Below are 12,252 nucleotides of genomic sequence, written 5' to 3'. Positions count from 1 at the left end.
TTCCTCCATCATATCTAAACAACATATATTTTTATCTAACACACTCACACATCCCCAAGATGCAGCCTTTAGCAGCTTCCTGACTTTCAGGTTCCTATTTACTGCAAGGTGAATAGAGGCATTAGTGTGTGTATGTTTGTGTCTGTGTGTGTGTGTGTACGTGTGTGTGTTTGTGTGTATACTCACCTAGTTGTGGTTGCGGGGGGTTGAGCTCTGGCTCTTTGGTCCCGCCTCTCAACTGGCAATCAACTGATGTACAGATTCCTGAGCCTACTGGACTCTATCATATCTGCATTTGAAACTGTGTATGGAGTCAGCCTCCACCACATCACTGCCTAATGCATTCCATCTATTAACTACTCTGCCACTGAAAAAGTTCTTTCTAACATACCAGTGGCTCATTTGGGTACTAAGTTTCCACCTGTGTCCCCTTGTTCGCCTACCACCCATGTTAAACAGTTTATCTTTATGTACCCTATCAATTGCTCTGAGAATTTTGTAGGTAGTGATCATGTCTCCCCTTACTCTTCTGTCTTCCAGTGTCATGAGGTGCATTTCTCGCAGCCTGTCCTCGTAACTCATGCCTCTTAGTCCTGGGACTAGCCTATTGGCATACCACTAAACTTTTTCAAGCTTCGTCTTGTGCTTGACAAGGTGTGTGTGTGTGTACGTGTGTGTGTGTGTGTGTGTGTGTGTGTGTGTGTGTGTACGTGTGTAACACACACGTACTTATGTGGTACGTATATACTACATAATTGTAAGGCGTTTGCTGAATTAGAAAAGTCGGCTAGCAGTCCACTCTTAACGACACAATTAACTCATTACATAAAATAATACGTGGCTGTGCAACAGTGTGTGGGAATTGGGGAACTGGTGTGCATTCAGACGACTGGTGAGGACCAACAATGACGTAGAAGGATGGCACCAGCGTCTGAATCAAAGGGCAGTGAGGGACAACTTGGCTTTATATATTTTAATCCCCTTACTGTACCGTGAGGCGTCCCTGGTAACCTTGCAATACCAACTGGTTTCTGATCAAAAGCTAAAGTCCAGTCGCCGGAAGGGCAATAAAGAGAAACAGGAACATTTGTGGAAGCTTTGGGACCGTTACGAGGAAAAACAGATAAGCACCTCACAGTTCCTCAATGAATGTTCGCGTTTTATCCCAGGAAGTGCCTGAACTAGAATTAGAAAACAGCAGTCTGTTTACTGGTTGTTATTTAACTTAAGTTAGTTGTAAATGATATTGTAAAAATAGCCACTGAGAAGTGATGAGTTGCCCAAGACTTTTGCTCATAAAGAGGGAATTGATTACAAACTTGGACTGCCTTTGAGTAGCCTGAGGGCAGCAATATCCCAGGAACATCAACTAAATTTCGGAGACTTGAAGCAAAGTGAAATTCACACCAGTTACTCCATCTATCATCATTCTATCATGCAGGAAGAACCGCACGTCTATGGGTCATCCAATAATGTTAGCAGACTTCTAGATTTATTTATTTATTTATTTATTTATGCATATACAAGAATGTACATAAGGAATGTGAGGATACAAATATGGTAATTACAGTCTTGTAAAGCCACTAGCACGCGCAGCGTTTCGGGCAGGTCCTTAATCTAAGAAAATTTTAAGGAGGTAAATACTTGCAAAATTTATAGACAAAAAATTATAACAGATTACATGGAATGAAAAAAAAAAAAGATGAGATGTTACCACTGCTAGGCTTAGGCTCGGCTACAAGTACCTCTGGGAGTTTGTAACATCTGCTGATGTAGATTTGACTAAATGTAAACTCTATCAGCAGAACTATTCGCTTACTTTGCGTCATTATATAATGGAATGTGAAAAAATCGCGGAATTTAGAGATAACACCATCAATAGTGTCCAAGAAATGTGTAAGTACTTTATTCATAATGATGTGCTGCTCGAAATCTTAGCGAAGTATCCAAAATTTGCTTACTGTAGGTAATGCATGCACATGACTGTAAAGCTGCTGCCCAGTTGGGTGGGTGTGGAGCACATGACTGTAAAGCTGCCGCCCAGTTGGCTGGGTGTGCAGTGTGCAGCAAGACTAGTAACTGTGTGACTCACCATAGATGTAAAGTGCCTTGTATAGTGACTGTTGTGAGCCTCTTGTTGATCACTTGTGACACAAAGATTATTGATGTGTGTATTTGTGTAGGTGATTAGATATGTATGTGTATGTATATATGTATACGTATATATATATGTACATGTATGTATGAGAGTGTGTACATGTATATATAATATTAATAATTTTGTAACTAGTGTCACAAATTGTTATTTGCTTAGCTAAACGAACTAGAGGGTTCAGTTCCTGAACCGATTATGTGCCTCTGTAATCCTTTACACCACCGCCCACGGGATGGGTATGGGGTGCATAATAAAGAAAGAAATAGAGTTGAATTGGCCTGATTAAGACTTTATGACCATGCAATCTATGTTTTGCTCCACTACTTACTGGTTGAGTATGGGGTGCATAACAAATAATAGCCTCCTTCGGGGGCGCCTTGTTTTTAAACGTGTTAGTCTTAAATCCTTTAATCTCAAATCTTGCTACAATGTACCTCTTAATATATGTTATGTACTCTCGCAACCCAATGTACCTTCTTGTATATAAATAAATAGATTTCAACTGTAAGGGGGTATAGTTTGCACCTTGTTATTCTAATAATGGATAAATAATTCTAATAATGGAAGCGCTAATTATATGAACAAGTGCCATGTATTTATTCAAACGAGAACAACAGCGAACACAAACCAGCGCATATACGAACGGAATGGTTTGTATGTACAAACTTCTCAGTGAACGAAGTTGTTTCTAGCCCGGTATCCGAAATTGCAGTATACGACTTGACCAGTCCCCCCCATCCTGTGGGTTATAGTGGACCCCATACCCATCCTGTGGGTTATAGTGGACCCCATACTCATCCTGTGGGTGGTATTGGACCCCATACCCATCCTGTGGGTGGTTGTGAGCCCATACCCATCCTGTCGGTGGTAGTGGACGCCACACACACATCCAGTGGATGGTATTGGCTCCCATACCCTTCCTGTGGGTGGAAGTGATCCCCATACCCATCCTGTGGGTGGATGTGACCCCCATACTCATCCTGCGGGTGTTATTGGACCCCTTACCCACCTAACTGGTGGTAGTGGACCCTATACTAATCCTATTAGTATTAAGTTCTAGATATTAATGTTTTTCTTGCCCGAAACGCATTGCGTAATAGTGGCTTTAGGCATTGTATGTACTAGCTCTATCTATATATCAATCCATTAATGTAACATCACTTGTATGTATATACCTTACCTGAATAAACATCTGAATCTGAATCTGAATAAACATCTATAGTTTCCTATAATCCACACCATACCATCCTGTTTGCAGTAGTTTACCCTATATACATTCCAACATAACATCGTTTTCTGTTAGCGTTCCTACAAAACATTCTTTAAAGATTTCTAAAGCACAAACTATGGTATATAATATTGATTGGTGAAGCACTGTTATTCTATGTAATAATTTATTGTGCTTATTATAATTTACTAAGAACAACTAATATTTCTCAAAACAAAACTACGAGCCTTCAATAGGATGTAGCTGATCTGTAATATTATAAGAGCATGGACAATAGTAGGTGAATTTCACAACCCATGTGGGACCTGAAAACTACAATTTTCGTTATAATTGAACCAATCACGACTATTCAGCTATCTACGTTGATGGACGAGTACTGTGAGACGTAAATTGGTACGTGAGGAAGAGTTTGAGCCTTGGTAAAAAAGTTAACTGGGAATATATCACATATGTACTAAATCACATTCCACATATTGAATTTAAGCATTAAGTCATATATGTGCTGTCTTGTGTGAGAACGGGTTGCACGAATACTACCTATACACAACTTGTATCCCACTACTGCCTCACCACAGCTTGTACACCACTATTAATACACCATAACTAGTACACTACAACTTCCACACGACAACTAGTACTCCACTTCTACAACACCTCTACTAGTACCCTACTACTACCACACCATAACTAGAACACCACTCCTACCGCATCACAATTAGAACACCACTACTACCCCACCAAAACTAGTATCTCACTACTACCACACTACAGCTCACTAGTATCTCACTACTAACCAAAACTAGTTCCACAAAACTACCACAACACATCTAGTACAACACTACTAACCACAACTAGCACATCACACCTGGTACACCACTACTATCACACCAGAACTTGTACAACACTATTACCACACCACAATTAAAGCACCACTACTACCACACCAAAACTAGTATCTCATTACTACCACACCACAACTAGTACACCACTACTAACCACAATTAGTACCCCACTACTACCGCAACACATCTAGTACACCACTACTAACCGCAAATTGGACATCACACTTAGTACACCACTACTACAACACCACAACTAGTGCACCACAACTAGTACACCACTACTACCTCACCACAACTAGTACACCACTACTAACAACAACTAGTACTCCACTACTACCACACCATAACTAGTACCCAACTGTTACCACCCCACAACTAGCACACCACAACTAGTACACCACAACTACCACACCACAACTAGTACACTACTACTGCCTCACAACAACTATTACCCCACTAATACCACACTATCACTAGAATACCACAACTTGTACACTGCAACTACTACATAACAACTAATATACTAATACTACCACACAACAACTAGTACACTACTACTACCACACCACAACTAGTACACCAATACTATCACACAACAACTAGTAAACCACAACTAGTACACCACTACTACCTCACCACAACTAGCACTCCACAACTAGTACTCCAAAACTATCACACCACAACTAGTACACCACTACTACCTCATAACAACTAGTACCAAACTACTACCACACTGTAACTAGTACACCACTACTACCACATCACAACTAGTAAAGTACAACTAGTACACTACTATTACCACACCACAACTAGTACACCACTACTACCACCACACCACAACTAGTACCCCACTACTACCACACCACAACTAGTACACCACATCTAGTACACCACTACTACCACACCACAACTAGTACACTACAACTCGTATACCACTACTACCACACCTCAACTAGTACATCTCTAATACCACACCACAACAAGTACACCACTACTACCGCACCACAACTAGTACACCACTACTACCACACCACAACTAGTACCCAACTACTACCACACCACAACTAGTACCCAACTACTACCACACCACAACTTGTATACCACAACTAGTACATCAGTACTACCACACTACAACTAGTACACTAACACTACCACACCACAACGAGTGCACATCTAGTACACCTCTATTACCGTACCACAATTAGTAACCCAGTACAATCACACCACAACTAGTAAACTATTACTACTACACAACAAACACAACAACTAGAACACCATAACTAGTACACCACTACTACCACACCACAACTAGTTCCCCATTACTTCCATACCACAGGCAGTACACCACTACTACAACACCACAACTAATACACCACTACCACCACATCACACTAAGCACACAACTAGTACCACACCACAACTTGTACACTACTACTACCACACCACAACTGGTACATCAGCACTAGTACACCATTACTACCACACCACAACTAGTACACCAGCACCAGTACACCACCACTACCACATCACTACCAGTACACCAGCACTAGTACACCACTACTACCACACCACAACTAGTAAACCACTACTACTTCCACACCACAAGTAGTACACCACTATTATTACCATACCACAACTAGCACTTTCGCCACTTGGTGACTACAGTGTCGTCACCAATATTCTTACTAACTACGCTGGCGTGCGGCTCTCGGGAGTCACGAGAAAAAATATTTGTATAAAATCTATTTATTATCCGATCAACTTGGGAATAGTTTACAAATGTTTGCCATGAAATTTCCGTTTTCTCTAATTTCCGAACAGCTTAATAAAGAGAACGGCATTGCAGTGAATCATCGTGGTAAGACAATTGTATTATTGACACGACGAGTATAATCGACGTAGTTTTTATATATGTTGCCGGTCGAACGCATCCTTATGTGACCTTTAATACTTATGTTCTTATAGAACATTGTATTGCGAACACATTGGTACAAAAATGAAATACATACATCGACAAATAATGTCAGGACAGTGAATTGAATATACAGTTTTCTAAGCGAGTTTCGCCGATATGCCGCCGCGGGTAACACTTCGGCCACTTCCCACACTGTTTTGGGTGGGCTTCGACATTGAATCTATACTTATATGCATATGTCCGTGTAGAGAATTTTATTGCGATTCCAATGATACTACAATTAACGATGTAGAACAACTGTAGGCTTCGCAACCATTAGGAGAGTGGAAACATTTTGTTGCTGTTTGGCGCTCTCGGCGAGTGATCTGAATAGTTTTTTATTTGGTGTTGATAGTCATTATGCTTTGGCGGCATTTTATAGATATATTCTTATAGACAATTTTATTACGAACACAGTGATACCAAATTTAAATACCTGCGCCTTCAATTATTGTCAGGACAGTCAAAAGAGTATACACTTTTTCGGTCTTACCGCATAGGCTCCCGAACCCCCGAAAGCCCATAGGGTATGATTTTTTTTTGAATGCCGAGAGCGCGAAAGTGCTAGTACAATACAACTACCCCACCACAACTAATATATTACAACTAGTATACCACTACTACCACACCACAACCTGTATAACATCAGTTCTACCACACCACAACTAGCATGCTACTACTACAACACCACAACTTGTACACAACTACTGTTATACCACAACTAATATGCCTCTACTACCACACCTAATCCTAATCTAGTACCCCCACTTTTACCACACCACAACTAGTACACTACTACAACCACTCCACAACTTGTTCACTACTACTACCACTGTACAACTAGAACACCACTACTACCACACCACAACTTGTATCCCATTACTACCACACCACAACTTGTATCCTATTACTACCACACCACAACCAGTACACGAATACTACCTATCCACAACTTGTACCCCACTACTGCCTCACCACAGCTTGTACACCACTATTAATACACCATAACTAGTACACTACAACTTCCACACGACAACTAGTACTCCACTTCTACAACACCTCTACTAATACCCTACTACTACCACACCATAACTAGAACACCACTCCTACCGCACCACAATTAGAACACCACTACTACCACACCAAAACTAGTATCTCACTACTACCACACTACAGCTCACTAGTATCTCACTACTACACCACTACTAACCAAAACTAGTTCCCCAAAGCTACCACAACACATCTAGTACAACACTACTAACCACAACTAGCACATCACACCTAGTACACCACTACTACCACACCAGAACTTGTACAACACTATTACCACACCACAATTAGAACACCACTATTACCACACCAAAACTAGTATCTCATTACTACCACATCACAACTAGTACACCACTACTAACCACAACTAGTACCACACTACTACCACAACACATCTAGTACACCACTACTAACCACAAATTGGACATCACACTTAGTACACCGCTACTACAACACCACAAATTGGACATCACACTTAGTACACCGCTACTACAACACCACAACTAATACACCACTACTACCTCACCACAACTAGTACACCACTACTAACAACAACTAGCACTCCACTACTACCACACCATAACTAGTACCCTACTGCTACCACCCCACAACTAGCACACCACAACTAGTGCACCACAACTACCACAACACAACTAGTACACTGCTGCTACCTCACAACAACTAGTACCCCCACTACTACCACACTATCACTAGAATACCACCAACCTGTCCTCTTAAAAAGAACGTCAATAGTTGCCGTTTGACTCTACGGCTGTTTATGGACGTTATTTTGTGTTGAACTACGTCTATTTTCGCTTCCATGGACTATCTCTTGTTATACAATGAAATACCACACTCTTATTATTCTATAACTCACTGACTATGCTCTGATATATGTTCTTCAAGTAAAAATACATATATTTTTGCCTTAATTAGGCCATAAGCCAGAAAATTCCAGCCTATCGATCTTTATATTTAGGAAAACATCTAATAAATTTGGAAATGAATTTTTCCTTCGCCGACAGTTTCCTGTTACTATTTAGTCTTTTATGCTTTAATGTCGCTGGTCATTGTAACTTTCCCAGGATATATATATGTTTTGTAGTAACATTTAGTCACACTACAGTAATTTAACTAATGGGAAACCTCTATAGTCGTCGTAAATTAGTAATAATCATTTATCAAATAATAAATTAGCAAACATGTACAACTTCTTATGTTTCGACTTTTCGGGTAGGCCGTTCTGTTTGTTTACAACCCTAATGGTTAAAAAAACACAATACTTTTAATATATAAGTGACTAAGTATGCTCTAATATATGGTCCTCAATGAAAATTATGTTTTCTTTTGTTAATTTGTCCATAATGAATAAGATTCGTTACAGTTGATCTTTATATTAAGAAAAACTTCTAAGAAATTTGGTATTGAATTTTCGTTCAAATAAAGTTTCTAGTTACTATTTCCTAGTTATCCTTAAATGTAGGTGGTCATTATTTTACTGTTATGTATATAGAAATTTAGCATATGCATTTATAATACAGAACAATTTGGTCGTTCCACTGCCTCATAATTATATAAAATACATTGTGACAAATACTTGATAATTAAAATCAGAGTTTTTTGACAACTATAAAAAATCCTGTTGAAATCATGCCGTTTTGAGTTGTCATACGCTTCTTAGTAAATAATATTGTGTAATGTTTGGCACAATTTATCACTGTATTTACAAACTGGTTAGGTATTAATGTATTCATTTTTTTTAATGTGTAATATGTTACTTAATCCTAAACTTCTTTTGCAACATTTATATCAGATATAAATAATTGTCGCGAAACGGCGTATGAAAAAATGAATTTCCCCAAATGAAATTAGTGTATCGGCGATCGAGCGGCCATATTTAAAAGTGAATACTCTTCTCACTGTCCTGACATTATTTTTCGATGTACGTATTTCATTTTTGTATCAATGTGTTCGCAATAGAATGTTCTAGAAGAACATAAGTATAAAACGTCACATAAGGATGTGTTCGACCGGCAACAAATATAAAAACTACGTCGATTATACTCGTCGAGTCAATAATACAATTGTCTTACCACGATGATTCAATGCCATACTGTTTTCTCAAATAAGCTCTTCGGCTATTAGAGAAAACGTAAATTTCATGGCGAACATTTGTAAACTATCCCCAAGTAGATCGGATCGAAATTGGAATTTATACAAATATTTATTCTCGTGTTGCCCGCCAGTGTCACCCTTGAGTAACCCGAACAGGTATAAAAATGCCTAGGCTAACTCATCCTAATCCTTGCACAAGCCCTCCAGAATTTCTTTATTGAAGATCAGCAAAAAATTATTGCGCAGCTCATATTATACAGTTTAAGAATGGGATTTCCTTGTTCAAATGGATTGAAAATGACACTGCCTTAATCTCAGTCGATTAAGGCAGTGTCTGGGATGCTCCCGGTGCCCGTGCCTGGTGCTCGTGCACCAGGCACGGGCGATAGTGTACGTTTAATTTTTCTTTTAGTGTAAATAACGGAATAAAATGTAAGACATAGTCTGCAGATCTTTTTCCAGATGTCTTTTAATTTTTTTTCCTAAAGAAAACTAAGATATTGCGAATTTTGCTTAACAAGTACATTAATTATTAACTTTTTGTCGTTATTATTGTTATAATTAAAAGAATTACACCTTGTTTTTTGCTTATGTACAAAACATAGTCTAATAACCAGTTCGTTGTCCCTAAATCAACACAACATAACCAGTTTACTCATGTCATCGCCCCTAAATCAACAAAAACAACCAGTGTATTATTGTAAATATTTATATCTTAGGATTTCTTAGCAAGGATTAGTCATTTTTAAGACTCTGGTTTTAGGTTAGATTAACCTTCGTAACCTTCGTATGCTGTATACGAACTGAACGACCGGGCTTCACAACAAAAACATGGCCACATCAGTTGGATTATTCCGGTAATATTTAACTACTGTTCATTGTTATTAGTTTAACAATACTGTTAGGGAATGTCATAAGAGTTAGGGAATGTCATAAGAGTAGTCACAGGGCAACAAAAGATACCCAGCTTCTGGGTACGGGATCTTTGCCCGAAACGCTATGCGTGCTAGTGGCTTTACAATAATAATAATAATTTATTTAGGAAAAATATATACATAGATGCAGAGTTACAGTACAAACAATTTGTTTGATTTATAGATAGAGGTAGTACATACAATACCTAAAGCCACTAGTACGCATAGCGTTTCGGGCAAGATTGTAAAATCATCATTATTCCTATTTTCTCTCTTAACCCCCAGTGTACCTTCTCGTATAAAAATAAATAAATAACCAGGGTTTTTTATACGGCTGTGCTGAAAGCCTGACGTAAAATAAATCATTGTGTCGGAGAACAGGAAGCTACAAATTAGGCTTATATTGAGGTTCCCCCCTCCCCTCTTTCCCCCCAATTACGGGTCTGTCTAATTACCACAAGCTACCACAAGCTACACAAGCTTCACAAAGCTTCCTGGCAATACGTTAGTAATGAATAAATATGATATGTTGGGCTGACCTAACCTAACCTAATCAAACCTAACCAAATCTAACCTAACCTAATCTAACTTAACCAAACTTAACCAAACCTAACCTAACCTAACCGACGCTTGGATCGTCGACTTGATTTGGTGTCACCAGTTCTTTATTTTCGTCTAATTTCTTTATAAAAAGATACTTTTTCAGATTAAAATTATGTTTTTTCGTGTTGTACATTCAGTACCAACATTATAATGAGTAAATATATCTTATTTATTCATTACTAACGTATTGCCAGGAAGCTTGTGTAGCTTGTGGTAGCTTGTAATTAGACAGACCGCCAATTACTGGTGGAGTAAATCAGCCTAGCCTACTTCTTCCTAGCATAACCTAGCCAACACTAGCCAAGGCTAGTCTACCCTTGCCTAGCCTAGCAAACAGCCCTTGAACCCCCTATTGTTAAGACTCTACTCTCTGATTGTACCTATGACACCTATTATTAATTTCCTTCTGTATCTTTAGCTCCAGTATGTTGTTATGCTGTGCAAATTTGGGATCTGGCCCTCTAGTATCTTACATATATGTATTATTTGATACCATTCTTGTCTCCTGTCCAGAGAGTACATTTTGAGAGCTTTAAGACGGTCTCAATTATTTAGATGTTTTATCATTTATATGTTTACTGTTTATGGTCTCTTTATTTCCTCTAATTCAGAGATTTCTCCTGTTCAGAAAGGGGGAGTCAGTACCGAGCAATACTCAAGATGGGACAGCACCAGTTATTTGAATAGTATTAGCATTACTGTGGGTGGGGTCTTTGAATTTTAACATTCTCATAAACCATCCCATTATTTTTCTGGCCGCCACTATATTTGCTCGGTTATGTTCACAAAGTGTGAGGTCGTCAGACGTCGTAATTCTCAGATCTCTTGCATGTTTTTTCCTTCTTAGAGTAGGTCTGATTGTGTCCTGTGTTCCTTGTTTCATTTAATTTCCTCGTTTCTACCATACTTCAGCACCTGTAACTTATCACTGTTAAACATCGTTATTTCTTTTTTTCAATGTCTCCTACAGTGCCAATTTTCTTGTGTTTTCTGTATCATCTGTAAAGTTTCATTGTTCAAATTTCAGTTATATTTTGCTTGTATTTTCACATGTATTAATTTTATTTTTATCTCAGTTTAATTACTGAAAAAATGCCAAGAAGTTAATATGTAAACAAAAAGTGCTTATGAGATTTGCATGTCACAACTCTCATTTGCAGTTTTTGGATGGTGGTGCAAGTATGCATCCTACCTTGTTCTTGTAGTTTTATATAATTAATCTAAACTGATTCTATTTTATGCCTGGTTTTAAATAGTTTTGTACCTTTTGGGTAAATTTTACAGCAACCCAATATCAATTTCAACCTGTGATATTGTTTCTCATGCAGTCGAATATCTGAGAGATCATTGCAACAATGGATTCCAAAAATCCAAGTAAGTTTCATTATAAT

This window comes from Procambarus clarkii, chromosome 3 (genome assembly GCF_040958095.1).
Source record: "Procambarus clarkii isolate CNS0578487 chromosome 3, FALCON_Pclarkii_2.0, whole genome shotgun sequence".
NCBI classification, from domain to species: domain Eukaryota; kingdom Metazoa; phylum Arthropoda; class Malacostraca; order Decapoda; family Cambaridae; genus Procambarus; species Procambarus clarkii.
The sequence above is the reverse complement of the archived record's forward strand: the minus strand, read 5'-3'. Positions refer to the sequence as shown.